This window comes from Diceros bicornis, chromosome 22 (genome assembly GCF_020826845.1).
Source record: "Diceros bicornis minor isolate mBicDic1 chromosome 22, mDicBic1.mat.cur, whole genome shotgun sequence".
Classification (NCBI taxonomy): Eukaryota; Metazoa; Chordata; class Mammalia; order Perissodactyla; family Rhinocerotidae; genus Diceros; species Diceros bicornis.
The window spans coordinates 56605653-56619457 of NC_080761.1; positions in this window are offsets into that span (position 1 = coordinate 56605653).

Sequence of the window (13805 nt, forward strand, 5' to 3'; positions counted from 1 at the left end):
CCGCTTCTCCGGCCATGCTGGGGCCGCGTCCCACAAACAGCAACTGGAAGGCTGTGCAACTATGACATACAACTGTCTACTGGGGCTTTGGGGGAAAAAATAAATAAATAAATAAATAAAAACAAAAACAAGAGACACCAGACAGCTTGCTCTCTCTCATCCGTGTGCGCACACAGTGAGGAGGCGGTCGTCTGCAGCGTGGGAGAGCTCTCACCAAGAACGGAATCTGCCGGCCGCTTGATCTCGGACTCGCAGCCTCCAGGATTGAGAGATAAACGTCTGTTGTTTAAGCCGCCCAGTGCGTGGTGTTTTGTTACGGCAGTGCAAGCAGAATAACACAATCTGCCTCAGCTATGAAACTGCATTTTGTTGGTAATGACTAAAATTTTATTGCCTTAATTAATAAATTTTCCCCAAAATTATTTTCTCATTTCAGTCCAACAGATATTTCGCAACAAGTTGATTCCATACATTTAGATTGCAGTGACATGCCCATATCAATATTATTTTTAAAGTTCTATTAAATATATCACGTCTGGAAATGTTAAATTATTTTTTAATATGCAGTAAAAAAATGTTGCAGATTCTGATCATATTTTCTAAATTTTTTCATTTGCGTTATCAATAGCCTTCCGTAAGTTTTGTCCCCGAGAGTACGTCAAATGCTTTATTGTATGCAACTAGTTCATAATGTTATTATATATTTTCTCTTTGATGATTACAAATTTTCTTTATTTGAACCATGAACTTACCAGGATATTATTGCCAATTCTGATAAAATATGTGTTCGACAGTACTTGCAACTTTTAATGACTTTCAAGTAACATTTGCATCCAACATTTATGTCACTAAGAACAAAAATGAGCCACGCATTTTCCCTGAAATTAGCAAGTTATTTCATGCCAGAAGAAGATATTATCTGTTTCATTGTAAGGTATTGCAGGTTATTCAATTTTTTGAACCTGTTACAAATTCACTTCAAAACACTCCACCAGAAATACAAATCTGCTCTCGGTGCATTCAGAAACATCATGTATTCTGTCAGCTGCAGTTTTTTTCTTGGAAAGAGTCCTTCCGGAACCCTCCTCTAGATGTTCCCTCTGACATCCGCTCTGCAGGCTCTGCCCACGGGACCCTCAGACCTCAGGTAACAGGTCATCGGGGGATTCCTTTACCTCTCTCTTACTATGTGCATCTCGTGTCCTTCTCTATCTTAATTTATTCCCTTGTTTTGCTGGAGCATATCCTGTAGTAGCTTCCTGAGAAAGAATATCTGCAGAGTAAGCTCCTCAAGAACTTGCAGGACTGAGATGTCATTTTCCCGCCCTCTCCCTGACTGCTGGCCCCCGAGTCCAGGATCTCAGTGGACGCGGTCTCCCTGCAATCTCGGGGAGGCATTTCTTCACCACCTGTGAGCCCTCACATTGTTCTGCTTGGGTCCCTTCCTTGCTCACCGTGAGCTGTCAGGGGGGTTCTTGATCTCAGTGTTTTGACGTTCCCAGTTTTGTGCTCTGGGGACGGACTGTTTCCTTCCATTTTGCAGGGAGCTCAGTGGCCTTTCCACTGGAGACCCCAGTCCTTCTGTTCTAGAAGTGTTTTCACGTTTCCCTGGATAATTTCCTCCTCTGTCTTCTCTGAGCTCTGCTACGAGGGTTGCTGTGTTCAGATGTCGGGCGTCCTGGCCCGCTCCTCTCATGCTCTTCTCTCTTCTCTCCTGTTTTCCTTCTAAGTCCGTTGTCTTGGAGGTATCCCCCGTCTCCCCCATCACCTCCACTCAAACTTTTCTGTGTTCTTATTTTTCAGTTTTCAAGACCTGCCTTCATCCTGTGAATAGTCCTGTTCTGTCTCTCTCCACTCGTATTTCTCACAGGCGATATGTTATATTCCTTTATCTCTTTGAGACTACAAATCGTAGTTTCTAGGAAATTTTATTTTTATTTTACGTTGTTTCTCTTTTCTCCTGATTTCTTTTTTCCTATTTACTTTGGTTTCTGTTTCTTCTGTTGGAAGCTTTCTTTAAATGTCTGAGTGGTGGCTGTCTGATCTTAGAACCAGGTATGAAAGCACTGACTGCAAGGTCTAGGGGGCAGGGACGGGTACGACGTGCCTGGTGGGCTGCCCGGCAGGGTGACTCTTAGTCACCTGGGCTATTTCACCAAGAACCGTCTTTTCTCTCGGGCTGGTGAGTTTCTCTGGAGAAGGCCCTCGGGTGTCCCGCCTGGAGAGCACGCCTCCAGCTGCTAATGTTCTTTGAGTCACGTGGAGAAAGGGGGCAGGTGACCTTTCAGTATCAACCCCGCTCAGTGATGCCTGCATCCCTGGTCCAGACTCCCTCACCTGGTCCTCTGCAGGGAGCAATCTTCCAGACATTTCCAGGGCCAAGGAGAGCGGTCACAGAGTGGTGTGGCAGGGGGTGCTCCAGAGGGACTTGAGGGTTTAAAGGGCTCCCCACACAACCTTTCTAACAACCCTGCTTCCCACCACACCTGCTTCCCCCATGGTCAGGGGTGTCTGGTGCCTGTGATTCCTAGTCCTTTCCACATCCTAGTCTTTCTTTCCTGCATCCTCATCCTTTCCGCATCCGAGTCTTTTCTGCATCCTCGTCCTTTCTGCATTCTGCTGTATGAAGAGACCTGGTTCTGGCTCTGTGTCACTGGGTGAGAATTCAGCTTCTCTGCACTTCAGCTGCCCCTTCTCCATCTTATCTCCAGCACCCAAGATGCAGTAACTGCCATTTCCCTGCTGTTCTCTTTGTCCTTCTGGGTTATGCCCTCCGTCCATCCCTATACAGTCTTTCAACGCTTTGGGGAGAAAACAGGGGTAAAAATAAATCCATCCTTTTGTTTTCATGCTTTGGATAACTTGCAATGCCGTGAAATAATTTGGTTTTCCTGAGTTGAAAAGAAACAACTGGCTAATTTCAAGGAAAACAACCAGTTTATTTTGTTGTTAGTGATACAGTTGTTGGATGCAAATGTTACTCAAGAGTTGTATGCTTAAAGGTGGGAAGTGATGACACTTGTTCTATCAGAATGAGCAGTGAGAAAATTCTGGTTCACATCAAGACAATTTGTAACCATCGAAGAGAACACGTGTAATAAAATGAATAAGTTATGCACAATAAAGCACGTGGGGAAAAGCTCTCAAATTATACTAATAAATCCAATTAACATTTTAAAAACACCATCACAATTTAAAAGTTTTACTGTATAGTTAAGAAATAGTTATGCATTTTACAGCTGAGTCACCTGCCTGGCCCCGGGAGCTCAGTAGGTTAACCAGAGTGACCACCAAGTCCTGTACCCGTCATCACCCACACCTCTCCCGTCCCTTTGTCTCAGTCAGCTCAGGTGCTGTAACAGAATACCATCACAGACTGAGTGGCTTAAGCAACAGAATCTTATTTCTCCCGGTTCCGGAGACCGGACGTCCAAGATGAGGGTGTCAGCAAGGTCAGGTCCTGGGAGAGCCCTCTTCCAGGTTGCAGATGTGTCCTCCCGTGACAGAAGGAGGGAGCTCCCTGGTGTCTCTTTTATAAGGACACTAATCCGGTCATGAAGGCTGCACCCTCATGACCTGCTCTCTCCCGAAGGCCCCGCCCCCTAACCCCACCACACTGGGGGATAGGTTTCAACCCATGAATCTGGGGAACACAAGCATTCAGACCACCGCACCCTCCCCTGTTGTCCACCCTCACTTCTCCGGGATGAGCGTAAGTCCCCCGAGTACTCGCCTCTCCCGAGCTCTGCGGCGCTCACCCCGGGGTCTGAGTTACCTCCCGACGTGGCTCGTCTGGTCGAGTGGGTGTGGGATTGCTCTCCAGCCGACAGGGTCGGGCTGGGAGTGGCTCTCTAGCATCTCCTTCCCTGTGGTTGCAGCCTAGTGTTCTCCACTGGCTCCCTGGTCAGGTAACGTAATGGAGAGATGCAGAAGTGCCCGAAAGTTCCAGCCTGCCCTCGCTCTCCTCTGCGGCTGACCACCAGGCACTTCTTGGCAAACCCACAGCGGCTGGAGAGGCAGCAGCTTTGTGCCTTCCTCCACGGGCTCCTCCTTCGGGGTCCCACCGTGGAATTCCCTGCAAGCCCCACCTCGTCCTCCCACGTGCACCCTCCAGCTCCCTTCAGGCCTCCCCAGCCCAGCTCCCTGAGACTGTGAGAGCTGTTCCTGTGATACAGCCCCTGTCCCGTGACTCACATGGTGGATTTGCACTCCTGACTCACCCTTGACTTACACAAGTCACTCTCCTATCGATGTGACGGCCAGACCAGAGTCTCTGAGGTTCCCTGAAGACAGCTGAGCTTCTGTGTGTGCTTTTCTTGCTAACTGGAATTCTCATCCTTGTCTCTCGCACGTACCTAGCTAACTCCCTCTTATCCTTCAAAACCCGTCTGGATAGTCACTGCCTCCTTGAGGCTTCCTCTGGGAGAAAATGCTATTGACCAGGAGGAGAATATCAATATGCTTCTTTGGTTGCCAGCAACAGAAACTAAATCTGCTGAACTTGAAGCAAAGATAAAATATTGGAAGACCATCGGCAGATCGCCGTCATGGAGAATCTGGGCAGCCAGGCCTGAGAAGTGTGGGGTTGTCAGTAGAAGGGCCACGTAAGCCAGCTCTTTGGAACGTTCTACAGGATGGCTCAGCTCCCCAGTGTAGGTCTCAGCTCAAGACACGAGTTTTCAAGGAAGAATCTGACAGGCTATCTTGGGTCCTGCGCTCACTCCGTAATTGGAGGGTCATATCTGCCCCGAGCTGGGGACAGGGCACCTCTCTTGCCCAGGGAAGGGGGAAGGGACCAGCAAACATCCACCATAAGGGGATGGATTTGGAGGAGTTCCCTGAATTGATACCCCGGCTCTGCCACGTCTCCACTCAGAGACCTCAGGCGAGTCCTTTAGCATCACTGAGTTTCTGTTTCTGCACGTGCGATGCCTGCCAGGCAGGAGTGATGAGAGAACCAGAGGGGAGCGTTAGTTCTGTCAATCATGATGGCCAGTGTGGTGTCACCTGGGCCACAGCACTTGTGCTCTCGTCTCTCGGCCAGCTTCCCTTTCCCACCAGCCAGAGAGGTGACTAACAGAGATAACCCACAGAAAATTCAACCAATAAAGAGAAAACAACCTGACACTCATTCCACACAGCAAAAGAAGAGAAGCGAGTTGGAAAAGCATGAGAAAGCTGATGGATATGACTTTTATTTCAATCAGTAATTAGTTATAATTTGTTCAGAAATGTTCTATAGTGTGAGGCAAAGATCTGATTTTATTGCGTTGGGCTTGTCTCGGAATTACTTAACAACCTGTCCTTTCACCACTGATGTGCAATGTCTCCTGGTCCCCTTGAGATGTTTCAGCCACTAGCAACAGAAAACCCAAAGCGAGAGAGTTTAACCCGTGAGTCAGGATGTACTGCTCTCTGCACACAGAAGCCCAGGGCGGGGAGGCTTCTGGCCAGTGTGAGCCAGAGGTTCACGCCTCCTCACACTCTGCCCCTCTTCCTGTGACCTCCGTGGCTCACCTTATGCCACGTGCTGCCTTCTTCCTCTGGGTGCTGCATCACTGGGGCAGAGAATGGCAGCCGTGGTTCCAGGACTCCCAATTTCACATCAATCATCCAGAGGAGGCAGGTCTGTGTCACAGAATTTCCAAAACTCCCTGAGGTCCCCACCGGGGAGCAGGGACCACATGCCCTGTGAACTGTCACCATGGCCCCGGCGCAAGATGGACTGTTGACCATTCCATCTGCCAAAAAGCAAGATCCACTTCTCGAGATGAGATGGAATCGACATCCCCAGAACCACATGCAAGGAGGGAAGGATGAATAGATGCTAGAGAAACAGCAAATAGGTGGTCACAACACTCCTGCTCTCAGGTGAGGTCCTAGAACCAGCAGCAGCGTCCTCCTCACCTGGGAACTTGTTAGAATGCAGAATCTGGGTGCCCACCCCAGACCCGCCAACTAGGAATCTGCATTTGACAAGATGCCCAGAGTGTGAGAGCACGGCCTGGCCCTGGAGGGCACAGCAAGATGCAGAGGTAGACCAGTGGGTCGATACGGGAGTAGAAAGTCAATTTTAACAGCACTAATTTGCCACAGGGAGTCAAAGCCAAGGTTATCAGCCAAAAGAAGTGTAAAGAAACAGAGTAGGCCCCTCCAGGAGAGTGGTACGGTTGAGAAAGCACTGGCTAGAGCAAGGGAGAGAGTCGGCCAGGGCCAACAGCATGGATGACTGGTCTGTGCTGAGAACACATGGTGGTGGAGACCATGAATTTGTCCCCAAACCATAAATCTGGAGATTTCATCAAGCAATGCACACTATTTTAATTCTAGAAGTAGAAGAGGGGTTATTTGATGCAAGCTTGGGATGATGGCGGAGCCTGTGTGGTTGAGTAGCAAGGCAACACACTTAGTTGTGCTGGCAAAACTGTGGTTAAAATTGTGCATCAGCTCTGCAGGGAAGGAGCTCACCGAGAACAGGTGACAGACAGGAAGAGCCACAAGACCAGAGGGATCAACTCTGTTGAGTAGTGGCATCGTGGATGCAAGGAAATGAGGGTGCTGGTAGAACAGGTCACACAAGACCTGGGCACTGGACTCACAGCTCATAGATGACGAGCCATAGGTGACGAGGTCTAGCGTGGAGCCGTACAAGGCACTGTGGGGCGAAGGAGTGAAGGAAGGCTTTCAGAGTTACGGAAGCCAAGGAGCATCAAGGCCTGGAGCTGGACCATTCACGTGGACACTGATGGGCTCATCATGCAGTCTCACGCTGAGGTGGAAAGGAAGTCTGAGCCCATGAAGGGGGAGTGGGGAATCCGTGTGCGGCACTGAGTGGGGATAAAGAGTGGTTTTAAAAGATAGCAAGGGTTCAGGGCCAGCCCAGTGGCACAGTAGTTAAGTGCACTAGCTCCACTTTGGCGGCCCGGGGTTTGTGGGTTCAGATCCCGGGCGTGGACCTATGCACCGCTTATCCAGCCATGCTGTGGCAGGCATCCCACATAAAGTAGAGGAAGATGGGCACGGATGTTAGCCCAGGGCCAATCTTCCTTACCAAAAAAAATGGGGGGGCACATTTGGGCCGTGAATGGGGAACTAATCACCTGGGAGCTATATTCTCCAGGAAGCTAAAAGAATTCCTTCCCTGTGGCCCTCTGGTACAGTGGACAATGGCGTGCCTATGAGCAGGGCATGTCTTGGGCAGGGCTGCCGGGAGGCAGCAACTTCAGGGGGCAGCCAGTTTCAGAAAGGGCTGGGATGTTGAGAGCCTCTGCTCCTGTGAGGACATGGAAATGGAAGGGGGATTGTTTACTGTGGATTTTGAGTTCTGAGTGGCACCATGGAAGGATGAGTTGTAGGAGGAAGAGTGCAGGAGCTGGGAGTGGGGGAAAGAGGAGGGAGGAAGGAGATGTCATTTCTGTGACTCCTAGAAATGACAGATAAAATGTCACAAGTGTCCTTTATGTGAATAGCCGAGCTGGCCACTCAGCAGAGGCCTGAGTGTTAATGGCCCAGTGGGAACAGAACCGGCTTGGCCCACAGATGTGGGAGAATTGGAGCTGGGACCACCTTATAAAGCCCAGGACGTTAGAAAGGCTGCACCTTCAGTGACAGGAGAGCCTAGAAAAATGTACCACCAGCAAAGGGAGACAGCAAGAAAACATGTCCTTCTTGTCTCCCGCTCTGAGGGGGAGAAGTGTTCTTCCCTGAAAGTTTGTAAGCTCAGGTCTCACATCCTCTGAACCGATTTTATCCATATGATCCTGGAATGCTCAAGCCAAGAAATTAATGCGTCCCTGGCTTGGTGCACTGGGGGCATGAAAGAGCAAACTGACAGCCTCTCCAGAAGGCACTGTTTCAATCTGGGCCCAGAGAGTTCCCAGAGCAAAGTCCCACCAAATATGAGCTCACAACCCAAAATCACAGGACAGGCCACCGACGAGCTCCAGTGTCCACAGGAACACAATGCAGGGCTGGCCTCCCCAGGCTGCAGGCCTCGGGTTACTAGACCCAAAATACAGGTCAAGGCTGAGGAAGGAGACAGAGGAGGGGCTGGAACCTCGAGGGGAACACAATGCCATGAAGACTGGTGGGAAAAGTTAGCTAGCACGTCCTCCAGCCATTCTGCTGCTTCCTGGCCCTTTACTTGGAAACGCTTGAAGGTGGGCATGAAGAGTTATCAGCTGATGGATCATTAAAATTGTTTGTTGGTGATAGATTACTATGTGGTTATTTGATATGTCACAGAAGTAGTCCAAATAATTTAGTGAATCAACTATTAAAAAAAGCTACTTCGGGGTCAGTCCAGTGGTGTAGGGGTTGGGTTTGCACATTCCACTTCGGCAACCTGGAGTTCGCGGGCTTTGGATCTGGGGCATGGACGTACACCACTCATCAGCCGTGCTGTGGCAGCGTCCCACACACAAAATAAAGGAAGACTGGCACAGCTGCTAGCTCAGGGCCACTCTTCCTCATCAAAAATTTAAAAAAAAAGCTAGGTCCATCCGTATATACTTATTTATGTAAAGAAGGTTTCTCAAGGGGGACAGAGAAAGAGACAGATCCAAAAGAAGGTTACTTACCCCAATAACAAGTACTGTCCTCCAGTACTCCAGATATCTGAACTAATTGAACCAAAAAAGCCCCACCCATCTCAAAAGGAATGAATTTCCAATAAAACCTTAATTTTTGTGTTTAAAATTATTTATCAAAATTTGTAACACACTTTTGTTGTTTTGCTGTAACAATTGTACTACCAACCCAATCCAGAAGAAATATATATTTTTTTTTACTTTGGAGCCATATGATCACAGGGATTTTATTTCAATTTATATTGAATTGTAGAATATGCTCCAATATTAGTTTCCTAGGGCTGCATTTACAAATTACCACAAACTTTGCGGCTTAAAACAACAGAAATTTCTTTACTAAAGTTCTGGAGGACAGACATCCGAAACCAAGGAGTCAGCAGGGCCATGCTCCCTCCTGTCTAGGGGAGGATCCTTCCTGCCTCTTCCAGCTTCTGGGGGCTCCAGGCGCCCCTTGGCTCGTGGCCGTGTCACTCCAGCCTTGGCCTCCATCACCATGTGGCAGTCTTCCCTCTGCATGTGTTTTATCTGTTTCTCAAATCTCCCTTCATTTCTCTGCTAAGGATGCCAGTCACTGAACTTATGGCCCAGTGTAATCCAGGATGATCTCGTCTCAAATCCTTAACTTAATCACATCTGCAAAGACCCTTTTTCCAGATAAGGTCACGTTCACAGGTACCTGGGGTTAGCACTTGGACTTGTCTTTTAAAGGGACACAATTCAACCCACAACAGTTACCAAGCATAAAAAAAAATTCCTTAGGACACAATTTTGTGAGGAAATCAGAATAGAAATATGAGAAAAATATTAATGATGTAAAATTTCTAACTATTAAGTTTATGGATTTTTAAATGGATGATGTTGAGGATCAAATTGTCAGATGTTAATATTTACTATACCCTGGAAATTACATTCTTCATAACTATTTAAGCTTATGATGAAAAATTTTAGTTATTAATTTTATAATATACAAAAAATTACTTAATTTTTCAAAATTCTCATAGGGAGTATTAAAGAAAAGTGTTGGGCACCCCTGCTGTAGGCCATACGGAGCCGCTGAAGGCAGGTCACACAAGGAGAAGGATGCACCTGTGTCTTCAGGAGGAGGGGGACGGGCAGGGGATGGAGTGGCTACCCCCAGCAGCCTGCACACACTCTCCAGCCCTGGGCGGTCCATCCACCAGCCTCCTGTGGGCTGAGGTGGAGTTTAGCGCTGGCTTGCCAGGCTCTGGTCTCAACGAGGGAAGGGTTTATTTTTGATTTTCACCTGCATTCTCATCCAGCCCCTACAAGCTGCGTCCTCCTGTGCATGGCTCGTCCCGGCTTCCAACTTGGCACGTGCAGCGGGCTCTGCTCTGATCGCCCAGCGCTGAGACACGGAACCGAAAGCCACGGCCAAAAGACCTCGTGATACCACCCGTGTAGCTCAGCTGTGATGGAGGCCACAGAACGACCGAGTCAGCCGTCATCCCCCAGAGGCTGGCTGGTGGCTGCCCCTGCCACCGCTAGAGCTCCCTCTGGACACCGGCATCAAAGGGAGAGATGGAAGTCCTTTCCTTTGTCCTCTTGTGAGTGGCCCTGCTGTCAGCATTCGGCCCTCTGCCACTTTCTCTTCCCTCGGCCTCAGAGACGCAGCACTTCTCAGAGGCCACCCGTTCCCAGTGGGATCAACCCCCAGTAGATGCCTGGGAGGCAGAGTCCTGGCACCCGCCAAGGATGAGAGCGTGTGGAGATGGCCAGCATGCAGGGCAGGGCCCTGGCTGCCTGGGGCAGGCCTGGGCTACTCTGCAGAGGCCTCTCCCGGGCTGGCCATTTTCCCGGAGCATTGTCCACAGTCCTGGGGCTGGTCCTCAGCATCAGAGACATGAAGCACCAACAGGATGCACTTTCAGGGTGGGCCTACACAGACCAAGATCAGAGACCAAGGTGCTCCTTCCTTTATTCCCAGGTCAGCAAATGTTAGGGTGACCATACGACTCATTTTGTAGACAAAAGACATGTTTTTCAGATATTGGAATCTCCTGTCTAATACCATTATTGAGCCCCTCCCTTGTCCACTGCATGTGTCAGGTGCTGGACACAGATTGGCAAGCATAACAGCCCAGGTCCCTGGCTTTGGGCAGGTCACTCAGCGTACGACCCATAGCCTGGGTGGTGGGTGCAGTGACCCGGTGTTGAGTCTGATGTTCGTGTTGGAAAAGCTGTCCCCTCTCCTGCTCTCAGGCCTTGGGACGATGCCATGAGAAAGGCCCATTCAAGGCATGTGTGTGCGCGCACACGTGTGAGAGAGAGAGAATGATCGAGCACGGGAGTGCCGGGGCGGCGGGGAAGTGGTGGTGGTCCTGCCTTTGGGTACGCCACCCCGTGGCACTGAGGATCCGATCGCCATGTCTCTCATCTTCAGGGCTTGCTCTTAACGTTGTTTTCTGCATCAAGATGTGGCATCACTGACATATGTTCAATCGGGACCAGACAATATCAGAAGAAAACAAACCAGACAACAAACACACATCCTGCCGATAAGTAAATTATTCATTTTTTGGAGAAAAAAGAACCTAATTACATACACTAAAAGAAAGGCAAGTAAGCCCGTGAATAATGTGAAGCAGGAGGCAATAAATGATAGGATTGGATCAGAGAGGCAGCAGATTTTCTGATTTAGATTTATAATCAATATTTATATATAATCTGAACCTTGTTTAGATTTATAATTAATATTTTGATTCTTTTTAAACAGTTAAAGGGGTGTCTATCGCCTAGACAAGCAACCACAGTGGAAAGAAACGGTCCTGGAGGAGGCCATGAGAACTGTGAGTCAGTCAGTCTGGAATTTAAATATTGCAAACCAAACACAATGTAGTTAATCCTTAGCCTGGCTGCCTTTCAAGGGGACAAAATAGAATTTATTGAAGTAGCAAAGACAGTTTGCTAAATTGATAACTGTGACCTTAAGGAATCCTGTAACCACGACTCCCGAGTCAGGCTCAGTCGTTTGTAAAGCCCGAATCTGGCCCTGGAAGCCCTTTACAAGGCGCTCACTAATTCTCCCAAGAGTCACGGTGTTGGAAGGACGAGAGCCTTCACGGCGCATCGGCATGTGAGACTGACGAAGTGAAGGGCCTCTGAGCTCCCGGATTGCATCAGGAATTGCGTCAGGAAGAGAGGCGGCCAGAGAATCCAGGGACAGGAGTGGTCGGCCAGCCTAAGGAGAAGAGTTAAGGGGGCCGACTTCCTCCCCACCACGGTGCGGTGACAGCACGGGCGCCGAGGGGGGAAGGCGCAAGTCTGGATGGGGCCAGTCTAGGCCTGGCCATTGGAGACGGGTCTAAATCCCTGAATCCCCAATTCCAGCCGTGTGTCCCTGCATCCAGCCCATCCCTGAACGGAGAGGGCAGGGCACCATCAATGTCCCCTGAGTGATGGAGCTTGACTATTTAAGTGAAAACTTGGGCACCTCCTATGGCACAAAATCAGAACATTTCTGAATAACGCTTTTGAAACCGTGAGGGTCCCAGGCACTGAAGAGTCCTTTGGGCAACCAAGAGTAACAGCACGATGGAAAACATGACTGCTCACAACATTGCCTGGGAAGTCCAGCCACTGGGAAGACGCTGGGCGTGACGCTAATTTATGAGTCAACGTGACTGGGCCCCTGGTGCCCAGAGATTTGGTTGAATATGATTCTGGGCATGTCTCTGAGGGTCTATCTGGGTGAGATTAGCATTTGAATCTGCAGACTGAGTAAGCAGATGGCCCTCCTCCATGTGGGTGGGCGTCTTCCAATCCACTGAGGCCTGGATGGAACAGAAAGGCCGAGGAAGGGGAAGTCCCCCTCTCTGCCCCATTGTCTTTGAGCTGGGTCATCGGTCTTCTCCTGCCCTCAGACTTGGACTCACACGGGAACCCAGACCATCAGCTCTCCTGGGTCTCCAGCTTGCCAACTGCAGATCTTGGGACTTCAAGCCTCCATGATCAAGTGAGCCAATTCCTCATAATAAATCATATATATATATACATATGTTGTGTTTCTCTGGAAAACGCAGACTAATACACTCAGGTTCATTACAAAAGGCAGGAATCAAAATCGCATTTGTAAAATGATCCCAGTTTTGACAATTTCATATACATAAATACATACTTACACATGCATTGAATAGTTTGGGAAGAAATACAGCAATCCTGATGGTTCAAACTGAGTTGTGAGACTATAAAGAATTTTTGCTTTTTATACTTTTCTCTATTTTTCCTCTATGCTACAACATGCATAATTCACTCTTTTCAGAAAATAATAAACATCCCTTTTTTGTAAAATTATACTGTCCGCTTTTAGAAGCATTTATTTACAACATTAAAACCATGGAAACAACCCCAATGTCCATCTACCAGGAGAGGGATACACAGACGGTGGAGCCTCCACTCGACAGGAGACCACACAGCTGTGGAAACGAGCAGTGGCTGACCCACGTTACACAAAACACGATGAGTCTCAGAGCCACCCTGCAGATGGAGAGATACCAGACACGCCGAGCAATGGCACTCGATTCCACAGACAAGAAAGCCAAGAATAGGGACAACTGATGCATGGTGACAGAAAGCAGATGAGAAGTTGTCTGTGACAAGGTGCCGGGTGACTTTATTTATTTATTTTTTAACAGTTTTATTTATCTATTTATTTATTTATTTATTTTTGTGAGGAACATCAGCGCTGAGGTAACATCCATGCTAATCCTCCTCTTTTTGCTGAGGAAGACCGGCTCTGAGCTAACATCTATTGCCAATTCTCCTCTTTTTTTTTTCCCCAAAGCCCCAGTAGATAGTTGTATGTCATAGTTGCACATCCTTCTAGTTGCTGTATGTGGGACGCGGCCCCAGCATGACCGGAGAAGCAGTGTGTCAATGCGCGCCCGGGATCCGATCCCGGGCCACTAGTAGCGGAGCACGCGCACTTAACGGCTAAGCCACAGGGCTGGCCCTGCCGGGTGACTTTACAGGGACACCAGGAGATTTTGGGGTCAAAGGAAATGTTCTGTACCTGGATCATGGAGGCGAGTTCATGGCGTATACATCTGTCAGAACTCATCAAACTGAACATTTTAAATACATGCGATTTACTGTGGGAATATTATGCCCTAATGTTAATTTTTTAAGGAGCAAACATTGCCTGGGTATAAATAAGTAAATGAATGAATGATTGAATGAATGAATGAAGCTGTAAAACCT